We start from the raw sequence: 17292 nt of genomic DNA on the forward strand, positions 1-17292 counted from the left end.
CTGACTCCTATTTGATATGTCTCTTAAAAATTTTTATTTTTGATTTTCATACATTAAAGTTCACTTTTTGTATCATCAAATTTGATGGGTGTTGTGTGGTTTTTTTTTATTTTTAGAAAAAATTTTAATTGAAGGATAATTGCTTTACAGAATTTTGTGATTTTCTGTCAAACATCAACAAGAATCAGCCATAGGTACACCCATGTCCCCTCCCTCCAGGACCTCCCTCCCGTCTCCCTCCCCATCCCACCCTTCAACTTGTCACAGAGCCCCTGTTTGAGTTCCCTGAGCAATACAGCAAATTCCCATTGACACAGATATATAGTGTCATTTGGTCACCACTGCAGAGCCATACATAACGATATAATTAAATATTCCCCTGGGTGTCCCCTTTGTAATCAGCTGCTGCCTCTTTCCCCCATGGTCCAGGCACCCACTGATAGAGGATTTTCCATCAGTGTAGTTTTACCTTTTCCAGAATGTTGTGTGAATGGACTCATGCACGGCCTGCCTTTCAGGCTGGTTACTATATTGTGCACCCTGTAACATATAATATTGCATAGCAAATATGGGGTTTAGTCACTAAGTCGTGTCCGGCTCTTGTGACCCCATGGACTGTAGCCTGCCAGGCTCCTCCATCCATGAGATTCTCCAAGCAAGAATACTGGAGTGGGTTGCCATTTCCTTCTCCAATAGCAACTATACTTCAATTAAAAAAATTAACAAAAATGGTCTGTTTTACCTCTAATGAATTACAGGAGGATTAAATAAAATAATAACTTTGGAAAAAAATAACGCATGTTTAATATATACGTTCATGGAGCTCTCGAGGCAAGAATACTGGAGTGGTTTGCCATTCCCTCTTCCAGTGGACCAGGTTTTGTCAGAACTCTCTACTATGACCTGTCCATCTTAGATGGGTCTGCACCACGTGGCTCATTGAGTTACACAAGCCCCTTCCACCACAGCAAGGCTGTGATCCATGAAGGGGGGTTGTATACACGAAGTACAGTCACTGGCTCTAGGAGGAGCCAATTCACAGGAGGAAGCCAGTGGCTGCAGAGAGCAGATCTCTCCCACTTACCGACCAACGGTCAGAGGACCAGATGGGGATGAGAGAACAAGGATGAGATCTCTTTGTTGCTCAGTCACGCAGTCCTCCAGCTCTTTAGCAGCCCCATGGATTGTAGCCCACCAGACTCCTCTGTCCCTGGAATTCTCCAGGCCAGAATCCTGGAGTGGGTAGCCATTCCCTTCCCCAGTGGATCTTCCTAACCCAGGGATCGAACCCAGGTCTCCCACATTGCAGGCATATTCTTTACCATCTGAGCCAGCAGGGAAGCCCCACCAGATCTCTCTGGGACTTGGGAATCGATGTGATCTCTTTGCCTGGATTCCATCTAGCTACTTGCAGGCTCTTTTCTCTGCTGGGGGAATCTGACCACAGAGCTTATTAATTCTCTTCTTTTCCCTCCTGTGTCAATGATTCTTTGCCCACCATTCTACCTCCTGGGAATCTCTAACAAACCGCTGGCCTCATGAACTAATGGATTGTCCCCTTCTTGTATCTCAGCTTCAAACCCATACCCCCAGCAGCCCGCTTTCCTGGGGAGCTGGTCTCTTGTTAACGCTGCCAATAGGTGGTGCTAGAGAGAGAATGAATTCCTGAGGAGGGAAGGGAGCTTCCGGCTTCCCCTCCTCAAAGCTGCTCTGACAGAATCTCCTGCTCTCAGAGGAGAGCCATTGGCTCTCCTGATGCTTATCGGACCTGAGCATCTTTGCTTCAGCAGCCTGCGTCTTCTTCCTTTGGCTGCATTCAGCTCAGGTGTGCAAGCTGCCTCCCCAACTGAGTGATCGATTTCTCTTAAAAATCCCATCCTTTGAAATTCCTCGTGTGAGCTCTGATTTCCTGACTGGATCCTGACAAGTAAAACTAGTTGAAAGCCCCCCCCCTCTTTCCCCCCAATCTCATTCCTTTAGCAAATGCCTCTTCAGCACTTCAAAAGATTCTATATTTTAAGGAAAGTTTTCTGTAAGTTTCATTATTATGTTTTGCTTTTAATTATTTTTTATTGAAGTATATCTGCTTTACAATGTTGTGTTAATTTTTGCAAAACAATGTTTTGTTAGTCAGCAAAATAAATAAGCTCTACATACACATATGTCCCCTCTTTTTTGGATTTCCTTCCCATTTAGGTCACCATGGAGAACTGAGTAGAGTTCCCTGTGTGACACAGTAGGTTCTCATTAGTTATCTGTTTTATGCATAGTGTCAATAGTGTTTATGTGTCAATAAAACACTTAATGCCTGCAATTCAGACCCGACACTTTACAATGGGGTCAGCAATTTTCCTGTCTTTGGGAGCAGGGTACAAATGGAAGGTGGCTATTTGGTTACCCTGAAGTGAATTTTCAGTTCTCTTTAATAACTCAATCTCAATCATGTCCACAAATAATACCATAAACTATAAAACAGTATATGATAAATGTGTATTATAAACAGCCACTGTTTTCCCCTAAAACATGGCAGAAAATAGATCTTGATTAATACATACATGCATGCATATGTAAATAATCATTTATAAATTCTTGGCTCCATCCTTTCTCCTGTCTCATGAGTTTTATGTAATATATATATATAATTTATATATATTGTGCATGTGTGTGCTAGTTATGTCTGACTCTTTGCAACCCCATGGACTGTAGCCCACTAGATTACTCTGTCCATGGGATTCTCCAGGCAAGAATACAGGACTGGGTTGCCATTCCCTTCTCCAGGGGATCTTCCTGACCCAGCGATTGAACTGTGGTCTCCTGCATTGCAGGCAGAGTCTTTACCGTCTGAGCCACGAGGGAAGCCCTTATATATTATATATATGTGTGTGTGTGTGTGTGTGTGTGTGTGTGTGTACACACACAAACAAAAGCAAATAGACAGCAATAGCAACAAAATATGATTATTTCTATTTCCAGCTACTCCATTTTCTGACATGCTTGGGGAATAAAGTTCTAGGTCATCAGTTGACACAGGAGGTTGACAAGACAGGCTCTGAGGCATCAGTGAGTTAGTTGCCCAGGTTATCCGGCTAGCAAGTGGTGGATGAGGCCCCGCCCCACCTCTGCACACACGTTTCCTTGAAGCCCTGCTGCCCCTCCCAGCGGGCCCCCCGAGGTCTGGAGCATCCTTGAAAGGATGCACCTGCCCCTGACAGCCTGGAACCAGAGTTCAGCCTCCAGCTTAGTAACTGAGGACTCTGACCGTGAGTCTGGCCCTCTGTCCTTCGGCTTTCCCCCTCCCCTGAAGAGGAAAGTTATTTTCAACCCTCCATCTGTTTTGTGTTTAACGTGCAGAAAGGTTGCACACTTTCAGGGACCTTGTTCATAAGCAGTAGATTGTACAATGGTTTATTACACAAGCAGGGGTTTTTATTGCTGGCCTTTGTGGAGTTGCCAACTGTGAGAACATAATGTGCTTAGCGGTCCCTATCAGGAAAAATGAGAAAGCATTAAATACCAGTCAGATTGTCAAGCATTGAAAAGTGGTAATCAAATCCAGAAACCCCCAGAGGATGGCTGGTGACAAGGATTTTTCTCATTAATAGCATTTTTACGTCCACAACCATTTCTCACAGCGCTTACGTCACAGACAGTATCCTATAGCAGTATACAAGATGTCTAACAATGGTGGGGTAAGTTTCAGACCTGGAATAACTCATGTGCTCTTCAAAATCAGACCCTACTCAATGCAGAGCATTGAACTGGAATCCTGGGAAGAGCTCGCTCTGTCTGTCTGTCTGTCTGTCTGTCTGTCTGTCTCTCTCTCTCTCTCTCTCTCTCTCTCTCTCTCTCTCTATATATATATATATATATATATATATATATATATATAGTCACATCACAATGTTGGGAATGTCAGCTCTGTGGATAAGTGCTCAAGACTTAACCCCTGTCATATCCAGAGCCATACCCTCTGTATTCCTAGGAGGGAATGTATCAAAATCATATATTTTACTACTGTTTTGTCCTCAACCACGTGAAGGGGTAGAAAACTTCTGCAAAGCATCCTAGAAAAATACTGTATCAGAATGGTCCCAGCTGTTAACAGGCCAGTGCCATCAGTCATAGGTTACTTTTGCTCCTTTCCCTTGAAAGCTCAGACCATCACAGAGGCTTTGGCATAAAAGCTGACAGAGACCTCAGACTTGACATCAGAACTACTTAGAAAACCCCCCACCCCCACCCCAGAGTAATTAAATAAGATCTGGAGATGGGCTAGAACATTGGCATGCTTTTAAAATTCTCCCTGGGATTTTAATACAGAGCTCAGGTTGAGAACTAACCGGCTAACTAATTTTACTGGGAGAGGAAGTTGAGCCTGGAAGAGTTACCGCCCCAAACAGTGGATTTCCAGTACAGTGGTGGTTCTCTTGCTGTAACACTACTGAGCTTCATGTCCCAAATCTCATAACCCTTTATTTATAAAAGCAACAGATCCAAATCTCTCCCCCTCCTCTCTTTCTTTTCCTGCAAATAGTTGTTGTTTAGTTACTAAGATGTGTCCAGCCCTATGGACTGCAACCCACCAGGCTCCTCTGTCTGTGGGATTTCCCAGGCAAGAATACTGTGCGTTGCCATTTCCTTCTTGAGGGGATCTTCCCAACCCAGGGATTGAATCCACGTCTCGTGCTTTGGCAGGCCGATTCTTTACCACTGAGCCACCGGGAAGCCCTCTTGCAAACAGACGTGCTATAAATTGAGTTAGCAACAGCCACGCAAGCCTCCCTCAGAATCCTCCAGGAGACAGAGGGGTCATAGGATCAGGGTGGATCTGTCAGGACCACAAGGAAGCGTGGCGAAAGGACCCATCTGTCTCCCCAGATGGAGCGTGGAGAGGTGAGTCTTAAAGTCGAAGTAGATGCAGCCTTAGTCTACATCATTAGTCCATTATTAGAATCCTTGCCTGTTTGAACAAAGCAGCCCTAGGTTATGCTTGAGTCCAGGCTTAAATGTGAATGGTCAACTCCCCCATCACTTCCAAACATGTTCCAAATTGGACTTGCCATGATCTGATCCCCTTACACTCTAGACTGGTTCCACCAAAAGCCTTGTCCACGCTTTCACCAACAGGTCCGTTTTCAGACTGAGAGCCCCCAGCCTCTTCCCAAACCCACAGGCCAGGCTCTGACTGCCCTCCAGCTGCATGTCGGCTAAACCGTGTGCCCCACTGATATACAGCTGATGCCCAGGGGATGTCGTGTTGGTTGGTAGCCTTGGACTTCTCTGCTTAATCACCCCGGCTTTAATGCCACTTAAATCAGAATGTAAGCACTGCAGGAATCCCAGGAATCTGATGATAGAAACTGTATTTTTAGAGCCGTGAATGACTCGAGCGAGTGAAGCAGTGCAGTGACCGAAGCCTTCTCTGCAGTTTCCCATGATTTATCACAGGCGAGTTCATGGCAGGTTAAAATAATTGAATGCCGTGTTAGCCTACACACTGGCGCGGGTTACGGGGGGAGTCATTCGTAACATATTTGTCACAAAGCATAATTTCCAAGATAGAACTCTGATCTACACGCCATTTTTTTTTTTTCCACCGAAACGACACAGTTGAAATACCTCCTTCGTGGAGGCTGGCTCCGTTTTCACAATGTCCGGCCCCAAGCTACAGCTTCGGGGAAAAGCACAGAGGGAATGACTAGTCCGCCAAATAAAATGTAAGTATATCCTGACGGAGCACTCACTCGGACTGGGGGATGAAGGCGAATGCTCTTTCTGGGATGGTTGCACCTTTGAGACTCTGCTAGGCAGTCTCTATCTGCCTCTAACTGTTCCTTCGATTTTCTTTTTCCTTCATGGTTTATTTTCCACTTTTTTCCTGCTCTGTTTTTTCCCTCTACTTATTATCTGTGGCTCCCCAGGGAAGTAATGTTTGCACTCTGTAATCAAATGCTATACTATGAAAGTGGTAATTGCTCAGTCATCTCCAACTCTTTGCGACTCCATGGACTATAGCCCCCTGGGCTCCTTGGTCCATGGGATTCTTCAGGCAAGAATCCTGGAGTGGGTTGCCATGCCCTCCTCCAGGGGATCTTCCCAACTCAGGGGTTGAACCTGGGTCCCCTGCATCACAGGCAGACTCTTTACCATCTGAGGCACTAGGGAAGAACCTATCCTGTGGGGAGAATAAAGATGAATTCTGTAGCATCAGTGCAGAAGAGGGAGGTCTTTTTCTTTTTTGTTGTTTTGGTTGCACATGTGGTGTGTGGGGTCTTAATTCCCCAAGCAGGGATCACACCCGCACTCCCTGCATTGGCAGTGTGGCAGCTGAACCGCTGGACCGCCAGAGAAGTCCCTAGAGCAAGATCTTGAACCCATGGTGGGTCCGCGGGGCCCCAGGTTCAGCTGTGTAACAAGTGCAATGGTCCTTATTGTTCTTTGTTTTTATAAATGTACTTAATTTCTCTTCTGAGCCCCAGTATTTCTTAGTCATGAAGAGGCAACCTCAGTCAAATGAGGGTGCCCTCAGACAGATCCAAGGGAGGCCAGGCTTCTGATTTGCCATCTCCAAGACTGTCTGACTGCTACATCTCACACTTCCTGGGGAATGCTGGGCTGCAGAGTGGTGGGAGGCCCCGGGACTCCTTCCCAGAGACCCCACCATCAGATCAGCTTCCCAGCTCCTCCAGCTCCCAAATTTGAAAAGTCTTATCAGGCCCAGATTAAGAGTTTCCCAGCCATCCATGTAAATTTCCCAATCTGGTTTATGCTGAAAGCCTGGGATTTGAGACTCGAAAGCTAAAAATATGACTCTTACGTTATCTCTATGTTGCTGGTTTTCCCTTCCCTGGAGCAGTGAAGACAGATGGCCTAGCTGCCCAGTGGGGAGAAAACACAGGGAATGCCACGGAAAATATGTGAGCACATGCCTCTCGGTGATTCCTCAGCACAATGACAAGGCACCGAGAGGCAGGCCTGGCATCCACAAAGGTGACCGCTGTCTTAACTCCAGGTACATTAGAGAAGCGATAAGAACACAGGCTGTGGAGGTCAGAGTCTGACTCCACGGTTTCCTGGCTCTCTGTCCGTGAGCACATTACCGCGTCTACAAAACAGAGATTATAATAGCACCTGCCTCACACGGGACTCTGTGTATGCCTCACTCATGAACTAATTCTGTTATTGCTACACTGTTACTGACTCCTTGTCTCTTAAAGCCACTGGAGTCAATGCCATCAATACAAGTCCCCGTTCACAGGGGAGGAAGGGGCTGCTGCTCCCTGGAGGTGGGTGGGGGTGGCGAGAGTCTGGGAAATGTAGCCTTGGGGTAAAACCTGGGCAGTCCTCCGGGCTGGGTTCAGAAGGACTCTGCTGATGTCAGTCAAGCCTGTGCTGAGGTGCTGGCATGGAGAGGCAGATTCTCAGGGAGCAAGAGTTGGTATCAGAAGACAGATCTGTGCTTTCAGGGCAGGGGACATGAAAGAGACAGAGGGGGAGGGGGAGGTACGAAGTTGGAGGAAGGCTGGCCAAGTCCGTGCCGGGGAGGGCGGTGGTGGTGCTGCTCTGCTGACCTCACTGGCAGCTGCTGGTGATCAGAAATTGCCCTGTGCCCCATCCCCCCAACCTCGCCCCCACCCCCAGAGATGTGAGTTGTGCGAGGGCTTTGCTGAGGGAGGTGCTACTTGTGTGAGCCAGAACCAGACAGGAAACCGAGGAAGAGACAACGGTCTGGCAAGCACCTTCTACATGATCTTGTTCTGCAGCCCACCAAACTGATGAGAACGAGGAGGTGGGGACCTCAACCCTCCCACCTGCCCATCCCTGCATCCCTGGGCCAGTCAGGTCAGGACGACAGGACTGCAAGTCAGAAGTCAGGAGACCTGGACCGGAGATCCAGTCACGTGGCCAGTGAGCCTCTGGCCATGGACACACCCTTCACCTCTCTAGACCTGGGTACGGCCACCCACCCCCCCACCCCCAGAAGGTGGGAGAGCCCTAGACAGCAGCTGCACTTGGGGAGAGCAATGCAACACTGTTAAAAGTGGGGAGGTTTGGAGCCAGAAGGGTGTTAATGTGAATCCTGTCTTTGTCATTCAGTTCAGTTCAGTTCAGTTGCTCAGTCGTGTCCGACTCTTTGCGACCCCATGAATCGAGGACACCAGGCCTCCCTGTCCATCACCATCTCCCAGAGTTCACTCAGACTCACGTCCATTGAATCAGTGATGCCATCCGGCCTTCTCATCCTCTGTTATCCCCTTCTCTTCCTGCTTTCAGTCTTTCCCAGCATCATGGTCTTTTCCAATGAGTCTACTCTTCGCATCAGGTGGCCAAAGTATCGGAGCTTCAGCTTCAGCATCAGGCCTTCCAATGAATATTCAGGGTTGATTTCCTTTAGGATTGACTGGTTTGATCTCCTTGCAGTCCAAGGGACGCTCAAGAGTCTTCTTCAACACCACAGTTCAAAAGCATCAGTTCTTCGGGACTCAGCCTTCTTCACTAGATGTAAATATGGGCTTCCCTGGTGGCTCAGATAGTAAAGACTCTGCCTGTAATGCAGGCGATCCAGATGGGTTTGATCCTGTGTAGGGAAGATCCCCCAAAGAAGGGAGTGACTACCCACTCCAGTATTCTTGTAACTCTAAATATAGGACAGTTAATGTATTTAGTTTTTCAAAGCTTCAGTTGCCTCATTCATAACAATGGGGATATTGATAATGCACTTCTGTGATTATTTGGAAAATTAAATTCAAGAGTGTGTGTGAAGTGTTGGGTTCAAGACTGCTGAGACACTGAGGGCTTGATCGTTCGTTGCCTGTATCAGTGAAGTGATCATTTAGAGGAACCATGGGTTCCTTCAGGGCTTCCCTGGGCTTCCCTGGTGGCTCAGCCAGTAAAACCCATCTGCAACGCAGGAGACCCAGGTTTGATCCCTATCTTGGGAAGATCCCCTGGAGAAGGGAATGGTAACCCAATCTGTATTGTTACCTGGAGAATTCCAAGGACAGAGGAGACTGACAGGCTACTCTCCATGGAGTCGCAAAGAGTTGGACACAACTGAGCGACTGACACTTTCACTTTCACACTTAGGCCCCATCAGCTCAGTGGTAGGAGAGCTCAAGTTGGTGTGCCTGCTTCATGCACAGCCTCTTTGTGTCTATTTTTTATTTTTAATAAACATAAATGCTCCACACTAAAAAACAGTGATGATACTATAAATCACTGGACTAGATCAAGGATTGGCAAGCTTGCTGTAAAGAGCAGGATAGGAAGTAGCTTAAGCTTCCTGGGCCACATGTGGTCTCCATTGCATTTTCTTTTATTAGAGTTAATAAAAGAATAAAAGTTAATGCTTTTATTAGGGTTAGAGTAAAAGTAGGGTCAGACTCATATGGAGAATAAAAGTATTTGTTGGGATTGGGCAACAGTCACAACACAGAGCATCTCAGTGGCTGAACACAGTTAGGAGGTATTTCTCAGGGTTGCTAGCAGTAAAGAAACTGCCTGCCAGTGCAGGAGTTGTAAGAGACACAGCTTCGCTCTCTGGGTTGGGAAGATCCCCTGGAGAAGGAAATGGCAACCCACTCCAGTATTCTTGCTTGGACAATCCCATGAACAGAGGAGCCCGGTGGGATACAGTCCACGGGGTCACAAAGACTCGGACACAACTGAAAGTGACTTAGCACTGCGATGTCCCAGTAAAATGTGAGTTGAGGATCAGGGGGCATACACCACAAAGTCTTTTGGGGACCAAAACTCCTTCCATCTGGTGGTTCCCCATCCATCAGCCGGCCTCTGCTGGATGGAAAGGAAAGAGAGATGGACCCACATTAAGGGTGATTTAAAAATATACAAACCATTCTGTGCAGTGATGGTCCTTGAGCTGATTCTGCCCTGAAGGACATAGTTCCCCCTCTCATGGATTTGACCATCTATCTCTGAGGTTCCTTCTGAAGATGCAAAAACTTCTCTCTGATAAACCTTATTTTTCTCCATCCAGGTGGCGTAGCAACCACTCTATAAGGTCACACACTCTCACATGATCATCATTTTCATACTTAGAACAGTTGTCAGGTTCAGCGTTTTTGTTTTTATATGAAGCATTACACAGAATTGTTTTGTGGACAGTTCTCAGTTGAGATGGCATATTATGTCCTGGAGTGTGGCTGTTACAAAGGACCACAAACTGAGTGACTTAAAGTAAAAGAAAATTATTCTCGGGGTTCTGGAGGCGAGGAGTCTAAAATCAGAGCATCGGCAGCATTGATTCCCTCTGGGGGCCTGGGGAAGAGTCTGGTCCAGGCCTTGCTCCTAGCCCCCAGTGGCCCCAGTGGTTCTTGGTGTCCTTGTAAATGCTTGACTCCAGTCTCTGCCTCCATCTCCATGTGGCTTTTCCTTGTGTCTCTGTGGTATCAAAAGGCCATCTTCCTGTTAGATCAGGACCCACTCTGGACAGCCTCTTCTGGACTTGATGAAATCTGCAAAGACCCTATTTCTGAATAAAATCATGTCCCCAGCTACTGGGGGTTAGCAGCTCAACGTGTCTTTTTTGAAGTGTGGGGATGTGGCAAACCACTCGGCCCACAGCAAGTGGTGGCCAGCACACAGTGGTGGTCCATCGTATCTAAGAGCTGTGAACTGTTAGAATGTCAGCAGTGGTGAGGATGGGCAAGTCTACCCTGGTGTGTGTCGATATGAGAGGCCTAAGGGAGCTTCATTTTTTACCCTTCATTGTAAATTACAGAGAGAACAGTGCCATTAAAGCTGCCACCTTGGAGAGTGTAGAATTTTCCTTTTTGGAGTTTGTTTTTTTTTTTTTTAATGGACATGGAACAATGAACTAGAAAATGTTGCACATTCTGTCCTCTCCTTCTATTTTCAACTTACAAAATGTTGTATTCAAAATACCGGAGCAGTGAGGCTTGCGGTTACTAACAAAATTAAAAATAAGAGCAGAAAGCCCCACAACGACCACGTCATCCCAAGAGGGAGATGCAGGCTGGTGCCCTGAACAGGCAGCGGACCTTCTAGTGGATTCGCACTCCCTCCTGCAGAGGTCAGGATGGAAAGTCACGACCAGCTGATTGTAATTCTGTCCTATTTTGAAACAGATGACAGAGACAACTAGCCCATCTCTAGGGTTGAGATTTATTTCCCTTCCTCGGTCTAAGTTCCAGAGACCCAGCTTGCAAAGAAGAGGGCAGAATATTTTCTTGGTGACCTCAGCCCACTGCTGCCAGTGGGTGGAAAACCTACCCATATCCTAGAACTGGCCCATGGGAATGGGTCCATACCACACCATCTCGAATATTCCAAAGTAGGACTTATGTCTCTCTTCCAGAGTCTCATGGTCCCTTTTGTCTTTGCTCACCTTCGTGCGTGTGTGCTATGTTGCTTCAGTCGTGTCAGGCTCTTTGAGACCCTGTAGACTGTAGCCCTCCAGGCTCCTCTGTCCATGGGATTCTCCAGGCAAGCATACTGGAGTGGGTTGCCATTTCCTACTCCAGGAGATCTTCCTGACCCAGGGATTGAATCTGCATCTCTTATGTCTCCTTCACTGGCAGCCGGTTCTTTAGCACTAGTGCTGCCAAGCCCATTTGTTCACCTACAGTGGCACTTAAGACAATCTTGTATTTACAAGTCACTTCTCTCCTCCTAAAGGGCAAGCTCTTTAAATCTTGGTCTTATGACTCAAGAGGAAGAAGCCAGTGGAGAGAGCGAAACTTGAGATGCTGGAGAAGAAGCAGCAGCTTAGGAATGGATCCTTCAGGAACCAGGAAGGATGGGGCAGAGGGCCAAGCTGGAATGTTCTCTGTCCTGTACAAGGCTCCAAGCAGTAGGGAATCTCATGTTAGTTCCCCTGGAAGCCAGTTAACCCCTTTTATTGGGGTGTAACCTCAGACCTAGAATACACCCCAGATGGCTCTTGCTACAGCTTCAGCTTCCCTGGTAGCTCAGATGGTAAGGAACCAGCCTGCAATGCAGGAGACCCAGGTTTGATCCCTGTGTTGAGAAGATCCCCTGCAGAGTGGGAATGACTACCCATTCCAGTATTCTTGTCTGGGGAATTTCATAGCCAGAGCCTGAGCCAGGCAGGCTACAGTCCATGGGGTTGCAAAGAATCAGACACGACCAAGCGACTTTCACTTACTTTCACAGCTACCAGCGGGAGCGATGAACTTAACTTCTCTCTGCCTTAGGTTTCTCGTCTGTTTGATGGGCTAAATAATAAGCCTTGTGCAATTGTTACAGGATCAAAGATGATAATGGATGGAGAGCACATAGCATGTAGCCAGCCTAGTGCAGTGACTCCCAAACTTCCCAGATTCCCCCGCCTGAGAATTTTGATAGTGCAGACGTGGGTTGGAACCCGAGAATCTGTGTATTTGCCAAGCACAGAAATTCTTATATCCAAGGAAATTGGGGAAATGATGCTGTTACAATACCAGAAAGTCAGTAAATAGTAGTTATTTTTACGGTACCATTTTCATCATTGTTACCATCATCACAGGGTGATTCATTTAAACAAACAAGCTTATTATACATACAAGAAAGAATCAATAGACTCGGTCCTTAAGTTTTGGATTCAAGGATACATAAACCAGGGATTCTGATTCTGGCTCTCGCTGATAAAGTGTTCTGACCTTCAAAATGTTTAATCTCTACGCCTCAATTTCTTCATCTGTAAACTAGATGGTTATCACTGGTTGCTGTTGTTTAGTCACTCATGGCATCTGACTCTTTATGACCCTGTGGACTGGAGCCCACCAGGCTCCTCTGTCCATGGGATTTCCCAGGCAAGAACACTGCAGTGGGTTGATATTTCCTTCTCCAGGGGGATCACCCAGGGATCAAACCTGTGTCTCTTGTGTTGGCAGGCAGATTCTTTACTGCTGAGCCACCAGGGAAGCCCTTGTTACTGGTAAGGGTGTGGTAATTGTTATTGAAAATAATGGATATAAAGTAGCTGACACACAATAGGTCCCTCCCCTGTGAAAGATTTTCTTTCTTTTAAGCAATGGCTCAAATTCTTAAAAGAAAAAAAAAACTTTTAAAAACAGTTATCTAGGGATTTCCCTGGTGGTCCAGCAGTTAAGACTTTCAGCTTCAAATGCAGGGAGCATGGATTCAATCCCTGGTCGGGGAACTAGAATGCTAGAGGCCTATTGGTGAGGTTAAAAAATTAAAAAAAAAAAGATTTTAAGAATTTTCAAGCAGTTATCTAAACCCTTCCCCTCATTATTTAAACAGATGAAAGCAGAACTGTTTTGGTTCTCAGTTTGATGTGTATCTTTCTTCCCACCAAACTCCCCTACTAGCCCTTAAGTTACTTACTTCCATGGAGCTCTGTGCAATGTTTTTTGTTTGTTTTTTTTTTTTAAACTATCTTAAATAACAGAATTCTAACTGACCTTTAGCATTAAGATTTCTTGCTTTTCTCAAGTGTATCTTTTGGAGACGGTGAAGATGTCTTGCCGAAGAAGGCAATGGCACCCCACTCCAGTACTCTTGCCTGGAAAATCCCATGGATGGAGGAGCCTGGAAGGCTGCAGTCCATGGGGTCGCTGAGAGTCGGACACGATTGGGCGACTTCCCTTTCACTTTTCACTTTGATGCATTGGAGAGGGAAATCGCACCCCGCTCCAGTGTTCTTGCCTGGAGGATCCCAGGGATGGGGGAGCCTGGTGGGCTGCCGTCTATGGGGTCGCACGGAGTTGGACACGACTGAAGTGACTTAGCACAGCATAAAGATGTCTTGCACAGTATAAGCCACTTAGGCTATCTACAGTGCACTCATATGATGGGGAGTCCTGCTGGAAGCCCTGGAGGAAAAGAAAGATCATTGAGCAATTTCTAGTTTGAGAAGAATATAGGTTGCAAGAAACCCACCTCCAAGAACCCAGCCACAGGGCAAGCCAGAATTATAAATGAGTTACCCCTCTGTGTGCCCAGAAGGAAAGAGAAAAGGTGAACACACCTAGCCAGTCTGTTACAGAGAGCAAGTACTTGTCCCCCAAACCTAGTGGTTCAGTCTCTCTAGGCAGCAGAGAAAAGAGGGGGTTCACAAAGGGAAAGTATAGAGCAATATGTGGACGAGGACAAAGAAAACTAATTCATGAAGGTCCTGAACTGCTGGTTCCCAGTGAAGGTGGCCCATCGGTGCCCTGGAATCTGCATTATTAGCTGTTTTCCACCTTAGGAGAAAAGCAACAGAACTGGGAGGTTGTGGTTTTCAGGCAGAAAAAGTTCTGTCTTCAACTTGCAGACCATGTCTGGCTTCTCTCCAAATGTGTATTCTCATCCTCATTTCTCCCTGTTCCTAAATCTGCCTCCTCTGCAGCACTCAGGCATAAGTTCCTGGGTGAAAAAACGTGACCCGAGGCGTATTTACCATCACATTAAGAAGTATGGGTTTTCAAAGTGTGATTTCTTAGTATTGTGATTGCTTTTCCCTGACAGAAAGTATCTTCAAGTCAGATTATTTATCGCCAGGTGGTAAATAATGGTGAAAGTTAATGATGCTTAACATCTCTCCTTCCTTCTTGCCAGGCCCCATTCTAGGCACCTCACCTATTAGGTCTTCTAACAACCTGTGCAGCAGGTCGCATTATTCTTTTCCATATTTCACAGTCTTTGAAACTAAAACACGAGGAGGTTCAGCAGCTTAGCCAAGGTCGCACCACCGTGACTGGAGCCAGAATCCCAACTAAAACGAGAGCAAGTCTTAACCACGACAGTCAACAGCTTTGGGTGCCAAAGGCTGAACATCCCCTAAGAGTGTTTCAGTGAGAAAGAGAGATAAGCCTGATTTTGCTCTCAATAATTGTTTTCTCTGTCAAAAATAGAACTTTGCAGTTTATTTGAACAGCAAAACATAATACTCCTGTTACCATGGCATTCCATTTTAGAAGATTTAGAGCGAGATATAAAAATACAAGTTCCTAGATACAAGTAAGCACCTTTTCCATGACAAGAAACCTTAACCCTTCCTTTCTACACTACTTGATACTAATTGAAAACAAGTAGTGTTTACTCATGTTCTCTTCAATGAGACTTTTTAATCCCAGTGACCTTTAGACTTTCTTTATCATGTAGAAACCTGCCATATTCCACTTTTGAAACTCTGAGAAAATGATTTACCTCTTTTATTCTCCTCTTCCGTCAACATCCTCTTTAACAGTGTAGTGGGCAACAGTGAATCCTCTGGAGTCAAATAGTCTTGAATGAAACAGCAAATCTATCACTTTCCAGTTATGTGACCTTGGGCTAGTTACGTGACCTCTGATTAGTTGCCTTAACTGCAAAATAGAAATAATAATAGTTACTCATGGTTTATGTTACCCCAGGTGGCACTACTGGTAAAGAATCCACCTGCCAATGAAGGAGATATGGGTTCAGTCCTTGGGTTGGGAAGATCCCATGGAGCAGGAAGCTGTACCTTGAAGCTGAGTTCAACTCCTCTGACTTGATCTTACACTGAACAAACGGTAACACCCCTCTATTGTGTGGCTCAAAAAAACGCTCGCTATTTGAGGTTGACAACTCTTATCTTTCTCTGTCTCTCTCATTCTCCGATTTAATGAGCATCTTCCTGTGTTGAAATCAGCCTTGCTGTCAGTCAGTCCTAGAGAAGCTTGTGAAGGGAGACAGATACTCCAGTATTCTTGCCTGGGAAATCCCATAGACAGAGGAGCCTGGTGGGTGCCCGTCCATGGGGTCACAGAGTTGGACACAGCCAGGTGCATACACATACACATATACACACACACACACTCTCTCTCTCTCTCTCTCTCTCTCTCTCTCTCTCTCTCTCTCTCATGGTTTGATTGTCATAAATCACTTGGAACAAACCCCTGGTACATGCTGAGATCTCAGTAAACTGTATCAGCAGCAGCAGCATCCTCATCACCACCATCATCATCAGAAGACAATTTGCTTAGACTTTACCAACAGAGACTTTCATGGAGCCCTTATCTATAATTCGTGACCAGCTACCCAGAGATATGCTAGCTGAGTGGGAGGCAGTAATCACTTATAAAATAATCCTTCTTCTTGATAATTTTAAAGAAGAGAGTAAAAATACTGTTTAGACCAGTAAATGACCAGAATTGCCATTGTTCCCTAATCATGGTTCCAGCCTTGCATTTTTAATACTTCATTTTTCATAGTTGTTTGAATCTGTCTCCCTTCACAAGCTTCTCTAGGACTGACAGCAAGGCTGATTTCAACACAGGAAGATGCTCATTAAATCGGAGAATGAGAGAGATAGAGAAAGATAAGAGTTGTCAACCTCAAATAGCCAGCGTTTTTTTTGAGCCACACAATAGAGGGGTGTTACCGTTTGTTCAGTGTAAGATCAAGTCAGAGGAGTTGAACTCAGCTTCAAGGTACATACAACTCCAATCTGACCCCAGTACTTCTATTAAATGCAACATCTTAAAGAACTGCAAAAAGCCAAGCCATAAATCTAAGGACTCTGTCATTTTAAATTTATGTTTGCAGCTAAAGTCAGCCACACCTCCTGGGGCTGGCCTTAAAATAATTCTTTTCTCAAAAAGTCACAGTATCCTGGCATTTAACAATAACACGAAAGAGCCCGAGCCTGGAGGAGTTGTTTGTTTTTGTAGGAGCAGAATCAACCCTCTTTTAATGAACACAAGGCTTGCCACAGGTTCAGGGGTTTTATTCGGCTGTTTTCTGAATCTCTCTCAAAGCTCAGCTTATGAAATTCTAGCGAGACCCTGCCCACCACCCTCCCCAGCCTGGACACCCCTTCAGCTTGCTGCTCACCAGCCCTGACTTCAGACAGACAGACAGACAGAGGAGCCGGGCTGACCAGAAGCGTTACTGCCTCTCACACTTGCTTTGTCCCCCGGCGCCCATGTCCTGGAAACAGCACACACGTCTCAGGCTCAGTGCCTACCTGATAGAACTTGAATGCTGAAGTGATAACAGCTTTGAGACAGAGCAGGGTCTGAGGCCCACCCACCCCCTGTCTACTGAGGTGTAACAGACGCTTAAGCACCCCTCCACTGCCGGAAGAAGGGGGTGGGGACAGAGAGACTGATGGGCAGGTGGCTGAGCATCGCTCCAGGTGACCAGGCACTTAACCTGCATGCCAGGTTGGCACCAGGCCACCATCTCTACACTCTGTCCTCTTGGTTGACCCTGAAATACTACTTTCCCAGCCAAGAATCTCGGCATGCCAGCCAGGCAGCCAGCAAACTGATGCCAAGGCTGTCCCTGGCAAAGGACTTGAAAAAGCATACACAACACCTTTGGACTCCCACCTGC

At 46.2% G+C, this 17292-nt stretch overlaps 1 long non-coding RNA gene across 7 annotated transcripts in view; it reads right to left on the bottom strand.

Moving 5' to 3' along the window:
• The window catches only part of LOC138447529 (uncharacterized), a 65309-nt gene extending 48246 nt beyond the window's left edge, over nt 1-17063 (bottom strand). For 4 of the 7 annotated variants that reach the window (XR_011259874.1, XR_011259875.1, XR_011259873.1 and 1 more), the window contains exons 1-2: nt 16922-17063; nt 15139-15296 (exon numbers count right to left, since the gene is read on the bottom strand). This is a non-coding gene — a long non-coding RNA (uncharacterized lncRNA). Of the gene's footprint in view, nt 1-9293; nt 9796-12382; nt 14705-15138; nt 15297-16921 lie in introns of those variants that run through there. The other 3 variants (XR_011259876.1, XR_011259871.1, XR_011259870.1) reach the window with 3 other exon arrangements.
• Nucleotides 17064-17292: the final 229 nt, after the last annotated feature.

Source organism: Ovis canadensis, chromosome 11 (genome assembly GCF_042477335.2).
Source record: "Ovis canadensis isolate MfBH-ARS-UI-01 breed Bighorn chromosome 11, ARS-UI_OviCan_v2, whole genome shotgun sequence".
In the NCBI taxonomy this organism is placed as follows: Eukaryota; Metazoa; Chordata; class Mammalia; order Artiodactyla; family Bovidae; genus Ovis; species Ovis canadensis.